Source organism: Dermochelys coriacea, chromosome 1 (assembly GCF_009764565.3).
Source record: "Dermochelys coriacea isolate rDerCor1 chromosome 1, rDerCor1.pri.v4, whole genome shotgun sequence".
NCBI lineage: Eukaryota > Metazoa > Chordata > Testudines > Dermochelyidae > Dermochelys > Dermochelys coriacea.
The window spans coordinates 324,792,598-324,809,839 of record NC_050068.2 but is presented as its reverse complement, the minus strand read 5'-3'; the positions used below and the strand labels follow the sequence as shown (position 1 = coordinate 324,809,839).

The 17,242-nt window shown below is 46.3% G+C and overlaps 1 long non-coding RNA gene across 2 annotated transcripts in view; it reads left to right on the top strand.

The window, feature by feature from the left end:
* The window catches only part of LOC122456597, a 54,397-nt gene that overhangs the window by 28,681 nt on the left and 8,474 nt on the right, over positions 1–17,242 (top strand). Inside the window, exons 1-2 of one of the 2 annotated variants that reach the window (XR_006275560.1) lie at positions 11,888–11,972; positions 12,156–12,314. This is a non-coding gene — a long non-coding RNA (uncharacterized LOC122456597). Of the gene's footprint in view, positions 1–11,887; positions 11,973–12,155; positions 12,315–17,242 lie in introns of those variants that run through there. The other variant, XR_006275559.1, reaches the window with a different exon arrangement.

The following is a 17,242-nucleotide window of genomic DNA, read 5'->3' as shown; positions in this document are numbered from 1 at the left end:
CTTACACTTCTCACTATTAAATTTCATCCTATTACTATTACTCCAGTTTACAAGGTAATCCAGATCCTCCTGTATAATATCCCGATCCTTCTCTGAATTGGCAATACCTCCCAGCTTTGTATCATCTGCAAACTTTATTGTGCCATTTTTTGTGCCAAGGTCAGTAATAAAAAGATTAAATAAAATTGGTCCCAAAACCGATCCCTGAGGAACTCCACTGGTAACCTCCCTCCAGCCTGACAGTTTGCCTTTCAGTAGGACCCGTTGCAGTCTCCCCTTTAACCAATTCCTTATCCACCTTTTGATGTTCATATTGATCCCCATCTTCTCCAGTTTAACTAATAATTCCCCATGTGGCATGGCATCAAATGCCTTACTGAAATCTAGATAAATTAGATCCACTGCATTTCCTTTATCTAAAAAAATCTGTTACTTTTTCAAAAAAGGAGATTAGGTTGGTTTGGCACGATCTACCTTTTGTAAAACCATGTTGTATTTTGTCCCATTTACCATTGACTTCAATGTCCTTAACTAATTTCTCCTTCAAAATTTTTTCCAGGACCTTGCATACTACAGATGTCAAACTAACTGGCCTGTAGTTACCCGGGGTCACTTTTTTTTTCCCTTTCTTAAAAATAGGAACTATATTAGCAATTCTCCAATCATTCAGTACTACTCCTGAGTTTACAGATTCATTAAAAATTCTTGCTAATGGGCTTGCAATTTCAGGTGCCAATTCCTTTAATATTCTTGGATGAAGATTATCTGGGCCCCCCGATTTAGTCCCATTAAGCTGTTTGAGTTTCGTTTCTACCTCAGATATGGTAATATCTACCTCCATATCCTCATTCCCATTTGTCATGCTACCATTATCCCTAACATCCTCTTTAGCCTTAAAGACTGAGGCAAAGTATTTGTTTAGATATTGGGCCATGCCTAGATTATTTTTAACCTCCACTCCATCCTCAGTGTTTAGCGGCCCCACTTCTTCTTCCTTAGTTTTCTTCTTATTTATATGGCTATAGAACCTTTTACTATTGGTTTTAATTCCCTTAAATTTAAATTTTCTTTACAATGAAGAACATACTTATACAAATTCTGAAGAGACAAGGTGAGTGAGGTAATGTCTCCCTCACTAACAGAAGTTGTTCCAATAAAAGATACTACCTCACCTACCTTGTCTCTCCAATATCCTGGGCCTGACATGTAGAAATACCAAGGGTTGGCTGTCCTTAAAAGTAAGATTTACAGTCTCAAAGAGTGAGACTTTCCAGGTGGTGTCTTAGGTCATTGCTTAAAATAGGGATTCTTATCTTTGGTCTTGGTGACATCCTATAGTTCAGGATTTTAATCCAACCAGCAAACAGATTAATAGCTTGTTTTAAAATGTATACTGTGTGATACAGCAGGGTCAGGGAGCAGTGGGAGAGTGGTCTTATTGGGTACTGGGAAGTGGGTGGGCTTATGCCCGCCCACAGCTAAAGGCCCCTCCCCCAGCCTGAGGAGGAGCTACTGAGCCCAGAAGTCAACTAAAGTCAGGGGACAACAAAGAAAAAAAAAACAGGAATAGGTGTGGGTATCAAAGGGCCAAAACTAGGGAACCAGAAGGACACACCGAGCAGAGAACTCTGGACAGCACCCACTGATCCTCAAAAGCATCCAAAGAGCCATTGGATGCCACCCAGAGGAATTCTGCCAGGATGCATGAACAGATGAAAGAACAAAAACAGGCCCCACAGTCACAGGCTCCCCCCGCAGCCACGCTCCTCTCCTTAGTGTTATAAATGGCCACTTTGGCCACAGCTAGGAGGAGGTTGACAAAGTGCTCCCGCAACTTCGTGGGGTCACGGATTGGGTGTGCATATATAAAAAAGTGTGGGGAAAAAAGTGCAGCCAGAACCTCAACAACAGGTTCTGGAGGAGCTGGAAGAGGGACTGCAACCTGGTGCACTGTAGATAGACATGAGCCAGGGTCTCCCTCACACCGCAAAAAGGGCCGGTGTTCGGAAAAGGGGTGAACCACACCAGGTACACACCCATGCTCACAGCTCCATGAAGGAGCCACCAACTAATGTCCCTGGCAGGTGGTGGAACCAAGGTGGAATACAGGCTGGCCAACCGGGGTCCCTCACCCTCTGCAGCTGGTAGAAGGTTCCACCACTTGGTGTTGGGGCAGGACACAAGGGTAGGGAAATGAAGAGAGTGTGGAATATGAGCATGTAGAGATGTTCCCGTAGCACGGTTTGGAAGTGAACCAGCTGCAAACTGTCCAGCCAGCTCGGGGTACAAAGAGGTGGGGGCTGCAAGGGCCCGATGAAGAGATCCAGAGGGCCTGAAGTGAGGGTCAGGTGGGGGATACCCTCTCGCAGGACCTGCCTGAGGAAAGACCAAGAAGCGGACAATAAGGCTGCCACCACCTCCTGAAGTACGTGCTGGAGGATACCAAGGACGGAGAATCCCATACGCCAGCCAAGCACATGGGGATCCACCCAGTCCCCCCAATCATACTCCAGGAGATCTCCGATCATGGTAACTTCCACCAGAACCAACCTCTGGTGCACTAAGGGTGACTCCACCACCAGCACATGAAGATGAAGATTATATAGCGGGGGCTCCATGAGGAGATTTGCCTACCCGCTCCTCGAGGGTACAGTTGAAATCCCCGTCCAGGACCAGGCACTCATGAGGATCTAGAGAGCAGAAGAAGATGGACGCCTGCTGGAAGAAACACCCGCTCTGGTGTCGGGGCATAGACCTTAACTAAGTTCGATGTCAGCCCCTCCATACAGACCTGGAGATACAGCAGGTGACCTGGCACAACCTCCGCAATCCCCAGCACCTCAGGGTGTAGGTCATGGTAGAACAGGGTGGCCATCCCAGCCATATACACCCTGTCCCCTCATTCGAGCTGCCAGCTAGCTTCATCGGCTGGAGCCATATGGGTCTCCTTCAGGAAAACCACAGAGTACCCCTCGTCCTGAAGGAAGGAGAGCATCTGGCACCTGCAGAGGCCTATCCTACCGCCCCAGGTGTTCAGTGTGGTGAAGATGATCGGTTCCATGATGAGGGCTAGCGGTCCCCATCAGTCGCCGCAGCAATCCGTGACCGACCTCAAAAGCCATCAGAGTCACAGAAGCTGCGGGCACGCTGGTAGGCTATGCTGGCCTGCCTCCCGGTCCCTTTACCCTCCCCCAACGTGGCCCTTGCAGCCTGGAGGATATGGTGAAAGTCCCCCCTGCGCTGGAGAGCAAGCTGTACCTTGTTCCTGGAACCACAGGTGTCCAGGAGAAAGAGACGCAGGAACCCTCAACGATGCCGGGCTTGGATGCCATAGCAGACTCAGCACCCACAACCACGGCATCAGGAGGGAGGGAGTTTCCTATGGTAGGGCCCCCAACTGGACAGGGTGGCAGCTGCCCTGCATCACGGGAGGCTCCCGATGGCTAGGAGCCCGGCCGCTTGGCACCAGCCGTCACCTCAGTGGGCTTGGCAGCCACGATCAAAGTGCTGTCTGTGGCCGGGCAGGTGGACGAGACAGGGCACTTCGGGAGCAGGACCAGAGCCAGCAGTCAAAGGGAAGGGCGGCATGATGGGATCGCTGCCCAGGTCGAGGCCATCTGGTAAAGGGTTATCTTCCCCCTGGGTGACCGGGGTCAGACCTAGGGCCTTGATCTCCTCAAAAATGGAACAAAAATCCTCACCCACTACCCCAGAGCCCTCCCTGCCAGCGACAGAGGCGACATTCACCGCATGCTAATGGGGGGGGGCGTGCAGATGACAAGGGGGAAAGGGGTGCTCCACTCGAGCCTCCGCAAGCAGGGATTCCAGAAGGGAAGTGGTACTTCTCCCCATTGCTGCCATGACTTCCCCAGCCAGCTCTACTTGTTGGGCCCCATCAGGGGGTGGGATGGAAAGTTCAGCAACATCAGCCCCCTTTCTAGTTTTATGGGAGGCCTCCTTCTCCTCACCAAGGGGGGAAGAGTTGAGCTTGTGCCTTCCGCATATTCCTCTTCCCCATGATGCGAACCCAGCCCTCGAGGGTGTTAGTGGAGGGCTGGCCAGCATGAGTGGGATCAGAGGGCAAAGGCAATGGTATCAAGGGTCGGGGAAGCAGGGGAGGGCAATCCCGCTGTGGCAGGTCCTGTCCCTTGCCCAGCAGAGACTCTGCCGCCCTCTCCTCCATGGGCTTCGCTAAACCCCACATGACGGTTGCGGGTCCCGCTCGCTCTCCTGGGCACACCAGGGGGACTGCCCTCAGGACCCAAGCAGAGGCAACGGCAGCCTGGATAGGTGATTTCAGGGGCTGGGCAACCAGGCGCCAACAGGACTGACACCCTCCCAGGTCTCGACGGTCCCCTCCGTGGTAGGCCAGGGAGCAGTCCCTCCGGATGTGCCCCATCACCTGGCAGAGGTAAACTGGGCCTCTCCCAAGGAATAGTATACCCAATAACAGGCCCCCTGAAAAAGACACCAAAAAGGACTCCTTGAGCGCCTCTCCAACACATGCCACAGCACTTGAATCTGCACCTGCCAGCAGAACGAGAGGATGTGTTGACGGTTGGCGTCCTTACAGCCTAATGGGAGGGGGCTTATCACCAACAGGGCTTTCCCCACGGTGGAAAGAAAAGGCACGGGGGCAGTATTGGGAAGGAAAGGTGGGACGGAGGTGAAAACCACCCGTAAACCCAGATTCTCCAGGGCTACCCCCCCAAGCCCTTTTCCACTGCCTCCTGGGCAGCAGCCTCCAATGCCAGGAAGAAGACTACCTTCCCATACATCTTCGAGGCTGTCACCATGGCCGTGGGTCCCACCACCCTCACCAACACCTGCACTTAGCTCTTCACATGGGGCAAGGAAGGCACCAGGAGGCAGCAGACACCCTGCCTCCTGATTAGAGTGGGAAAGGGGCCCTGGCTGCCAGGTATGGAACGGGAGGTGGTAGTTGGGAGAGATGACATAGCAGCGGGGCGGGGGGGGAAAACCCACCACCACCTGGGCATAGGCCCTGGGGGCCAGGAGAGGGACATCCCCAGAGCTGGTGGGAATAACAGGGAGAGGAGGCAAAGATGCCATGGTGGACGGCTTAACCTTCTTGGCAGGGCCTTTGCCCTTCTTATTCCCCTGGTCCTTCCTGCCAGCTAGGGAGCCTCCCTCAGAGTTAGAAGGAACGGGAGGCATGGCAGCAATGAAGTCCGCTCCTTCACCTGCCATTGCTGATGCCCCAGCAGGGGTGATGACAGGTGGTCCAGTAGCAATGGATGAGATGGTAACCACAAGGGGGAATGGGGGGGGGGGGGGACAGGCAGAGGAGGGGTGGCAGAGTCAACCTGAGGGGCCCCACCCATCTATTTCCCCACCAAAGTCAATGGGGACAGGAACGAACACTGGAGGGGAGGAGGGAAAGGTTGACCATACCTCCCAGCTAGGCTGTAGATGGAAGAGGAGGGCACCAAGGGCGAGGACGACGATACGGGGGCACCTATCAAGGCAGGGAAGGAGGAGGCTATCACTGACAAGGTGAGATTACCAGCTCCTCCGGCTGCATTGGGGAAAAGGGAAGGACTATAGTATCATTGGAGGGGGGACAATGAACAGTGAGCTCAACAAAAATGGGAAAGGGGCTCAAGTGTGTGTGTGGGGGGTGGGGACATGGGCGCATGAAGCAAGGGGATAACTCCTACCACAAGAAGGAATGGGCCGGAAACAAACCAGGGCCAGGAAGGCAAACCAAAGGGACTAGTTGCAAGGGTAAGGGCGTGGCAGGCAAACTAACAATCACCCAAGGATTTGGGCAGGGCAGGCAAACAAGCAAAAGCCCCTAGGGCTGAGGGTAGGGCAGGCAAACAAACAGAAGCAGCTAGGAGGGCCAGGGCAAGGGGAAGGGGGAAAACTGCTGCAAGGAATCTGGTGGGCAGGGCAGAGGGTGGGAAAGTCCACAAGCCAGAAGCAGCAGGGGAGGGAAGGACCAGTCCATGTGTGTTAGCAAACTCAGTCAGTCAGTGATGGCTGCTGCAAGAGTCCCAGATGGGCAAAAGAGGGGAGGTGAGCAGCTGAGTCAACATGTGAGGAATGGTGGCAGATGGTAAGCGGGGGTGGTGGAGGGGGCAAGCTCCATTCCATACCCCCGGTCTCCCCACAGCTACAGTCAATACCCCCACCACAAGAGTAAAGTTGGAAAAGTAACTCAGTCCTTCGGGAGGCCCCCTCCATAGTGTCCTGTAGGGTTCCTGTGCGTTCCCCCAGCAGCAGAGGTCTCCTTCCTCCACAAGGCACCAGCAGGCAGCAGAGGCAGGAGAATCAGCAGGCAGTCTGGCAACCAGGCAGGTGGTGTTATGCTTATAAGAAGCACACAGGATCTTTTTCAGGGAAAAAGGCAATACGTTGCATTTATTGCAAATACAACAATTAGCATATGCATTCAATCTCTCTCACACACACATACACCCACCACTAGATGTTATAGTTACCAGTCCATAAGCTGGATCAGAGGAGCCTGGTTCTGTCGGTCGTGACACAGTGCTCTGGGGAAGTCTTGGCAGGACAAACCCAAAGTTTCATGCAAAGCACGCTGTTTATATAGTGAAACCTGAGTGTCTCTGGATTAAGTTTAGAAGTGTGTGCAACAAGAGTGATGTCATGGTGGGAGTCTGCTATAGACCACCAGACCAGGGGGATGAGGTGGATGAGGCTTTCTTCCGGCAACTCACGGAAGCTACTAGATCGCATGCCCTGATTCTCATGGGTGACTTTAATTTTCCTGATATCTGCTGGGAGAGCAATACAGCGGTGCATAGACAATCCAGGAAGTTTTTGGAAAGCGTAGGGGACAATTTCCTGGTGCAAGTGCTAGGGGAGCCAACTAGGGGGAGCGCTTTTCTTGACCTGCTGCTCACAAACCGGGTAGAATTAGTGGGGGAAGCAAAAGTGGATGGGAATCTGGGAGGCAGTGACCATGAGTTGGTTGAGTTCAGGATCCTGACGCAGGGAAGAAAGGTAAGCAGCAGGATACGGACCCTGGACTTCAGGAAAGCAGACTTTGACTCCCTCAGGGAACAGATGGCCAGGATCCCCTGGGGGACTAACATGAAAGGGAAGGGAGTCCAGGAGAGCTGGCTGTATTTCAAGGAATCCCTGTTGAGGTTACAGGGACAAACCATCCCGATGAGTCGAAAGAATAGTAAATATGGCAGGCGACCAGCTTGGCTTAATGGTGAAATCCTAGCGGATCTTAAACATAAAAAGAAGCTTACAAGAAGTGGAAGGTTGGACATATGACCAGGGAAGAGTATAAAAATATTGCTCGGGCATGTAGGAAAGATATCAGGAGGGCCAAATCGCACCTGGAGCTGCAGCTAGCAAGAGATGTCAAGAGTAACAAGAAGGGTTTCTTCAGGTATGTTGGCAACAAGAAGAAAGCCAAGGAAAGTGTGGGCCCCTTACTGAATGAGGGAGGCAAGCTAGTGACAGAGGATGTGGAAAAAGCTAATGTACTCAATGCTTTTTTTGCCTCTGTTTTCACTAACAAGGTCAGCTCCCAGACTGCTGTGCTGGGCAACACAAAATGGGGAAGAGATGGCCAGCCCTCTGTAGAGATAGAGGTGGTTAGGGACTATTTAGAAAAGCTGGACGTGCACAAGTCCATGGGGCCGGACGAATTGCATCCGAGAGTGCTGAAGGAATTGGCGGCTGTGATTGCAGAGCCCTTGGCCATTATCTTTGAAAACTCGTGGCGAACGGGGGAAGTCCCGGATGACTGGAAAAAGGCTAATGTAGTGCCCATCTTTAAAAAAGGGAAGAAGGAGGATCCTGGGAACTACAGGCCGGTCAGCCTCACCTCAGTCCCTGGAAAAATCATGGAGCAGGTCCTCAAAGAATCAATCCTGAAGCACTTAGAGGAGAGGAAAGTGATCAGGAACAGTCAGCATGGATTCACCAAGGGAAGGTCATGCCTGACTAATCTAATCGCCTTTAACACTGGAATGCGTTACCTAGGGAGGTGGTAGAATCTCCTTCCTTAGAGGTTTTTAAGGTCAGGCTTGACAAAGCCCTAGCTGGGATGATTTAACTGGGACTTGGTCCTGCTTTGAGCAGGGGGTTGGACTAGATGACCTTCTGGGGTCCCTTCCAACCCTGATATTCTATGATTCTATGATTCTATGATTTTCCTTCATTGGGACCAATGAGTTTTGCACCGTCATGCTGGAATCAATTACTGTTTGATGAGTGCTTGTTTTCTTAGATTGTTCTTCTCATCCTTTATCTTGTTTTCATCAGTCTCTCAGAGTTATCCCATGGTGGTTTTGATCACAGATATCTTGTCCCCATTGATAGGTGCCTGCCACAGCTTTTAGAGTCAATCTGCCCTTCTCTGACATCTGAATAGGGGCTTGTTGCAATCTCCTGGCACCTTTATGTCCATCCTCGATTCCTCCCTAGAACATCGGGTCAGGTGATGACCTTCACACTTATCTTCTAACACACACATTCCTCATTCACACACAAGACAGGATGATTTACACAAAGCATTTGAACAGGAACATCAAATTGCAATGCAGGAGAAAACAATCATTGCATTCTCTTATTTCAAAAATGCTAAACCTACAACAAAGTAGTGACCCTAAAGGTCTATCACTGCCTTGAAATCAGCTTCAGACACAAGATTCTGGCTGATCCATCTTTACCAAATCGCACACTAGGCCATTCCTTTTTGCTTTCAGAAAGGGTGGCTAGCAGGATATGATCAAATCATACATCAATACATTTAATGCCTGCTACATTATTATTCTTTATCCTTCATTCTAAATTATACAAAATAAAACACATACAATCCTACTACTACATATCCCCCTTTTGACCCTTCAGGAACAAATTCTTGAGTGGGTCATATTTTATACAGCTGTTTCATAGCAATATACTGAGAGGCCATTTGAGATTGTGGTTGTAATTTAACATTCTTTTTGTCCAACAGCACATACAACACATTCCTTGCAAGTAAACACAGGACAATATTAACACAATTAACAATGGGTGGAACGATAGACAATATGCCCTTTGAAGTCTGGGACCAGCCTGTAAAAACGTTGTACCAATGATAGGCTGTCAGTTCTTTTTCAGACCTAGCAATTTTTAGCATGTCTCCATTTGCATGCAATATTTGAATGACATGGGTCAAGGTTCCTTCACCACTCTGAACTCTAGGCTACAGATGAGGGGACCTGCATGAAAAATCCCCCAAGCTTATTTTTACCAGCTTAGGTTAAAACTTCCCCAAGGTACAAACTATTTTACCTTTTGTCCCTGGACTTTATTGTTGCCACCACCAAGCGTCTAACAAAATATAACCGGGAAAGAGCCCACTTGGAAACATCTTTCTCCCCAAAATCCCCCCAAGCTCTACACCCCCTTTCCTGGGGAAGGCTTGATAAAAATCCTCACCAATTTGCATAGGTGAACACAGACCGAAACCCTTGGATCTTAAGAACAAGGAAAAAGCAATCAGGTTCTTAAAAGAAGAATTTTAATTGAAGAAAAAGTAAAAGAATCCTCTATAAAATCAGGATGGTAAATACCTTACAGGGTAATCAGATTCAAAACATAGAGAATCCCTCTAGGCAAAACCTTAAGTTACAAAAAGACACAAAAACAGGAATATACATTCCATTCAGCACAACTTATTTTATCAGCCATTTAAACAAAACAGAATCTAACGCATATCTAACTAGATTGCTTATTAACCTTTTACAGAAGTTCTGACCTGCGTTCCTGCTCTGGTCCCGGCAAAAGACACACAGACAGAGAGAGAGAGAGAACCCTTTGTTCCCCCCCACCCCAGCTTTGAAAGTATCTTGTCTCCTCATTGGTCATTTTGGTCAGGTGCCAGCGAGATTATCTTTAGCTTCTTAACCCTTTACAGGTGAAAGGGTTTTTCCTCTGGCCAGGAGGGATTTAAAGGTGGTTAGCTTTTCCTTTATATTTATAACATGCCTCCCTATATCCCTCTGTGTTTGTTGTAAAAATTGAGTCATCTTTCTCACAATAAGTGATCAGTTAAATTGTGCCAATCCAGACCAAGGGTAACAGAAATTATACGCACACACAAGCAATCACATGTAAATAGTATGTGTGATTACTAGTATATAATATGCTGGCATTACATCTACGTTCATCCATTGGGGGTTGGCTGATACCCCAGGAAACTGTATTTTTGGAAGATGAAAGTATAACACATAGTCCATTGTACAAAACACAAGTAACATTTTCTAGTTCGTCCCCCACATGTTCCCAATGATGTATCCCTACCACATGGTTCTGTGGTGACAGGTAGGGACAAGCACAGCCATTTTGAGGGCTCCACTCCGTATACCCTCGGGTATCCAATAATTTCTCCTCTATCCCAATCCACTGACCCATAACCCAGGGTAGCAAAAAGGATCCCATGGTCAATTTTGGGAGCAGGCTCACTTTCCATATTTCTGTCTTCACAGACTGTTGGTGAGCAATTTTAACAATAATTTCACCTAATAGCAAATCAGGCTTAACCACGCTGGAAACGTATTGCATCCATTCATATTTGTAGGTGTGGAACAAGGACCTTTTCCGTTTTTTTAAAAGATGCGTTAATACCCTAACATTTACAGATATTACCCAAAACATTTTGCGTTCAAGTGATGTTAAACTAAGAATTTGCATCTCAGTACATCCTATGGCCAAGGCAGTTTTATTCCCTAATTCTATCTGTTGTATATACAGCAGACAGGTTGTGATGTTCAACCACCACCACATATTCCATATTATTTTTAGGTTTTCCAGACATATTTGTACCAAGTCCACAGTAGTATCTGCCTGCTTGTGAATGAGACTATTTAACTTATTCTTAATTACCTCCAGGTCTACAGTATTCCTAATTCCTGCTCCAAAACCAATCCCTCCTAATATGGAGTCTTCTACCTGAGGATGTTTCCCTGTTAGCAGACTGGCATTCCTTGACCTCCGCCCTTCTGCAACATTGGTTTCTGTAAATACAGTTAACATGCTTATTAATCCTTTTCTACCTAATGCAGTAGGGTTTTTTTGGTATCACAATACACAACAATGCTAGCAACAAGACAAACACCACAAGACAAAACATAAAACACAAAACAAAATTTTTGTTGCAACAGTAGATTCATGATATTCTGGGTTGCTCTTCAGCTGGTATCAGCTTTTCCGGATTTTCTGAAAGACAAACGAAAGATGTTTCTACCCCTTTTGGGGTGGCAGATTATTGCTTAAAATATCCCTTTCTTTTACAAATACCGTTGATGATTGCAGGCAAAAAAAAACAAAAAACAAAACAAAAAAAAAAAGAGAGGAATTACCCCCATACTTTCCTGTGTTTTTCTTCTATAGGCAGGCCAGGTTTCAATGTCTTCTACCTTTTAAGATTTTAGGGTGAATTGTCCCACTGTTCAGGTTTAAGTTTATTCACAGCCAATAGCTGAGAAGCATCATTACCATAAGACCTTAAAGGTTTTTTTCCCCAAAAAATCATATACAAAAGTATCTTGTTATACCATGCCTTTTATTTAGGCAATTTGTTTTTGAGGCCAGTGTGTTCAACATCCTCTTGAAATCTTTGCATAGGCTTTTTAATTTAATTATATCATTGGGGTTTTGGTGAAGTAAAAGGTAAGGGTGTCGTACATATAAGCAAATCCCTTTTGTACCCGTCTTCAGATTTCAGCCCTGCATACACACAAAAAAGCATGCATATATATATATATATTTTTTAAACTTAGGTGTTACCTCAAGGGGAAACTCTAGAAATGGTAGAGGAAGGGGAAATAGAAAAGGAAAGCCCCTTTTCTCAGAAGGGCAGACTCAACTCTCTTCCGTGTCTGTCACAGGGTAGATTAGCTGATAAAAGATGTGTCCCACCCTCCCTGTGTGGTGCAGTGAAAACTAAGAAGACAAAGTAATATGGTCCAACAAAGGTAAGTCTATTTAGGAAAAAGGTACAGAAACTGGGTAAAATAGGGGGGAGAAACACGACCATAAAACAAACAATGAATCAGTGACTGGTTTAGGAGCTTGAAGCTCAGATCCACAAATCTTCCCATGGCATTTGAGAATACAACAGATACCCCAATACAGAAACCTTTCCCTACTATTTCTAGGTGCAGTGAACACAATATACGGATGCAAGGCCCAGGACCTTCTACTCTCCGCCTGATTGGGAGCCTTCGAGGAGGACCACTGACAACTGATGGTCTTTGTCACAGGCGGGAGACCTTCTGGGATGCTGATCACCAGGAAAACAGCAGGACCCTTCACAGGTAAGGTGGATTGGCTATGGTGGGGATGTCAATGGTAGGCCTCTCCTTCCTCAGTCTTGCTATGGGATGAATGGTGTTCTTCTCACTGGAGCGTTGGGAAGATCAGACCATCCACGCGCTGCTGCTGGAATGGACAGAACTGCGAAGGCGCTGAGCAAGATCTTATATAGTCTCTATGGCGGGAAAAGTTCTGAGGGAATGGAATGTTGGGGGCTGGCTCTGGTGGGAAAAGATGATTCTGTCCAGTTTGAGCCAAGGGAATCCAGTGTCTTAACTGTAAACAAGTCAGCTTACAAAGATGGAGTCTGAGGGTCACAGTTCATATACTCCATGTTGGATTTCATTAAAACAGTGATTCACATAACATTACCTCATAAATACACTTAAGACAGCTAATTGAACACATTAAACAGTACCAACATTCCTTACTTATTTATACCTAACAGAGTTAATCTGTCCCTCTCTTGTTCTTAGGTTTGTCTCCTTTTTCCACCTTCCTCTGGATGTCATAATTTGAGCCTTTTGGTTTCAGGTTGGTTTGTTGTAGCTCCTGAGGCCCCAGTCATGTAGATATGATGCTGTACAAATACAGAACAAAGAGACAGCCTCTACCCTGAAAAACTTACAGTCTAAGTACAAGCCAAGAGAGAAATACGACAGGAGAAGCACAAGGCAACAATGACACCCATGTGTGCATAGTATCAAAGTCTTATTTTTAGAGTTATTATACCATGGAAGATAGTTCCTTCTAGGATTTCATATTTGAGGTGCTGATGTGGAGTACCTGAAAAACAACTGATGGTACTATATTTTCTTGTAAAAAGTGTCCCCTGGGATCTCATTTAATAGCCTTATAGTGCGCCCAAAAATCCACATCACAGTAACCCTCCCTCTGGCCAAGGAAAGTTGGACAGTTTATGCAGCCTATTGTGTTCCAGTAATAGTAATTTAATAAAAACGACTCCTTACAACATGAGAATTGGAACATTTCAGTGACAGCACCCACTCTATCCTTATAGTCCGTTACCTTGCCTCTTGCAGTTATCCATAACCGATACTTAAGACAATAGTGAAAATAGTCCCTTTTTCACCCAGTATTTGAAAAGAAGACTGAAATAAGAATTGGTTTTCAAGTAACACTGCTGGTAGATTCTTGATCTAGCTAACATAGCAGCAATGATTGTCTTTAAGATAAAATGTGCCTTCTTGCAAAAACTCTGGTTTGTCTCAATTATTTCTACTGGGGAATGCCACAGGATGTTTCATAGACTGTAATGGAGGTAATTTCCTTTCTATCCCATCAAGTGCTCAATCACTTTTATATTATGGGACATGGCTCCCAGGCTCATCAAGTTAACTGCCTTATGCATTATTTTACATATCTCCCTCACACTAAGTAATCTTAATCTTTAAATTTTCATTGTACCAATCTATGCCTCTTTTTGAAGTGAGGCTGATCAGACTAGGGAGGAGTATAAAAATATTACTTGAGCATTCAGGGGTGTAATCAGGAAGGCCAAGGCACAACTGGAGTTGCAGCTAGTTAGGGATGTGAAGGGTAACAAGAAGGGTTTCTATAGGTATGGTAGCAACAAGAAGGTGGTCAGGGAATGTGAGACCCTAACTGAATGGGGGAGACAATAGAGGAAGGTAGGGGAAAAGTCCAAGGGGAAGGCACGTGGACCCACGTATGCTTGCACACTCAGTCTTATGCTGGCTATTGTAACAGTCCCAGATGATGGCATGGCAAGCAGCTGAGTCCAGGAGCAGTGGCAGATGGTCAGTAGGAGTGGTGGAGGGGGCAACAGTGGTTGGGGAGAAAGATGGCCCAGGCTCCACACCACACCCAGTGTTTCCCCACAGCAACAGTCGACACCCCCACCACAAGAGCAAAGTTAGAAAGTTACTCAGCCCTTTAAGAGGCCCCCTCCATGGAGTCCTGCAAGGTTCCTGCACAGCAACAGAGGTCTCCTTCTCTTCCTCCTCAAGGCACCAGAGGCAGTAGCACCAGCAGGCAGCCCAGCAACCAGGCAGGAGGGACCCCTCAGATGGTATCAGGAACAGGGGCAGGGTCCCTCACTCCCCCTCTAGGGAGCAACCCCTGGGGGGCAGCAGCAAGCAAGCAAGGGGGGCAACTGGCCAGCAAGGGAGCAGAAGAGGGGGACCTGGACCAAAGGGAAGCTGAAGCAAGCCAAGCAGCAGCACATAGCCGGCATCCTGCTCACAACAGCAGCTCTACACCCACACCAGGTGGCAGATAAACCAACCCTGCAGCAGTTGGGAGAAATATGCAATACAGCAGAGCCAGGGATCAGTGGGAGAGGGGAGATATAGAAGCCCTATGCTAATTAAAGCCTGGTTGCCTGTAGACTAGGGAGGGTTGCTACAGGTTAATTGGAGCACTTGTAGTCAATTAAGGCCCTGACTGGAACCTAATTAAAAAAAACCTGCTTCAGGCAGTTGGCATGTAGGAGAAAGGAGAGAGGACTAGAGCTTGGAGGTGTGTTGCTGAGACTTGAGACAGAACTTAAGGAAGGGAGACCCGTCCCAGTAGGGCAGGGAGACTCCCTCCCCCAGAGTCAAGAACTAAGAGTAACCCTACCTAAGGGGGATGAGGAGCAAACCCAGACCCCTCCTCTGCTTCCCTTCTCTACTACCTTCCTGGGCCATTAGTGGGGCCCTTGGTGCCCCAAGAGCAGAGGTAAGGGGAGGTATCTTAGCCCCCCTTGCCAAGAAAAGCGGAGGACCCACCATACCAATGTTAGCCATTTTGTCACAACTGCTTAATATTGCATATGAAACACTTAAATGTCTTAATTCATACTAACGTCTAGGGCATTTGAGAATTCTATATGCAGTGCAAACCAGTGGATTTTAAGGAATACAGTTATTAGCTGGCTGGGTACAAAAACCTGAATGGTTGAAGATCACTGAGGACCAGAGTTAATAACCTCTGGTTTAGGCACAGTCAGTGGACAGAACAAAATTAATCCTCAAAAATAAACTGTTTTTATATAAACCAAACAAAAAAAGTCTTATCAGTTCAACATGTTTATTTTGCATATCACCTTGTCATAGTGATCATCCATTTGAAACTTACTTTACAGTAAATATTTGGTTTGCATATTGTTGCTCATATTACATTTATAGCAAACTAAAATAAATTGCATTCCAATACACAGCAATACAGTAAAATAAAGTAAAATGTAGTAGTTAGTGAATTAAATCAATTTGAGACTTAAAAATCCACATATAAAGAACTCAGATTCCACATTTCTTTTAATATCTAGTTTGGTTTCATTTTATTCATGTGCTTTGTTATATTGCCATGTGACCCCCTTTGCTGTTTTTATAACTTCTTTTGGTGGCTGAAACATGGCTCAGAATTTGCTAGCTTCACTTGGATAAGTGTCTTGTCTCATCCAAGGTTTCATCTGAATGAAATCTTATTCTTTTGAAGAAGACTGAAGACTGTCTCCTTCTGCATTTGAATGGGATAAAAAGAAGACAAGCCTGGCAACCCTGTACAGTAATGGGAACTTAAGACTACTAGAGCTTTTGATATTATATGGGTGTAGCTTAGCCGTGTCCATCCTGTATTGGACAGTAGTGTTATCTGTGTAAGTTTGTAGTGCTGCCTCATCCCATACACACAGGGATATTGGTTTTCTGCATCAACTGGTAAACTAATTCCTCTTACGGCTTCTCTATCTCAGGTGGAAAGCGATTGAATATGTGCTGTATCTGCTGACTAAGTGCTCAACTTATTTAAAAGTGCAATTTTCCCAAATATCAAAGTTCACAAATGCTGCCATCTTTAAATATTCAAAGGTAGTTTCTCACACGCTTACTTGGCTGAACAAAAAACTTCCGTTTTGCTAAAAGACTAATATCCCCTTCTTGTTCAAACTTCTGAAGTTGTTTTGTGACCAAACCTACAGACAGACATGTGTCTGGAAGCTGATTGTCAAAATTAGCAAATTCTACCTCTGAGGTAGCATTTTTGATCACTTGCACTGAGTAAGCTTTCCTAGCAGTTCTCTCAAAGTAGAAAGCACATCATCTACTATAACAAGGAGTCCAGTGGCACCTTAAGACTAACAGATTTGTGGGGTTTTTACCCATGAAAGCTTATGCTCAAATAAGTCTGTTAATCTTTAAGGTGCCACCGGACTCCTTGTTTTTGTGGATACAGACTAGCACTGCTGTCTCCTGATACTTATAATCTACTATGTAAATACAAGGATTTTCCCTCTGCAGAAACTTGTTAGTGGTGCTAAACACTGGGAAGACAGCCTGGTAGAACAGAAGATACATTTCTGTTATAGGATCCCTGAAAGCAGAACTTACCCTTTTGACCCCTGCTATTATTAATAGACAAAGCAGCTGTTCAGAGCTGCATACTGCAGCAACAATCTGTTAAGAGCTACTTCCAGGCTAAGCCATCTTGCATGAACATGCTTCAGAATCTGTGTTCAACAGAGAAACTACAGAATTCCTCCAAGAATTACTTTGTTTTGTGCTTTTTGTCAAAGTAAAACTAGCAATCAATACAAACATCTTCAATGTCCAATACTGACACTTTAGAAAAGTCGAGCACCAGCATGATGTGGCATAGGCAGCTCATAAATTACACATACATTCTTACTTTGAACCAGTGTCTTAACTGAATTATTTTTACCCATGTTTATACTGGAACTGTCTACAAAAAAAACTTAAGTTTCCCCATGGTATCTCATGTGACATTCTCATCAATTTCAGAAAATATTTCTTCTGCAATAGCTGCATGAATGGCAGTAGTGAGGCAAAAGTCCAGTAACTGTCAGAAGATCTTTCTGGATATCAAAAAGCCTCACCATCAGTGGATTTATTTTTTCCAAGCCCAAGTCAATAGAGCCATCAACAGAAGGAGAAAAGACTTCAATCTT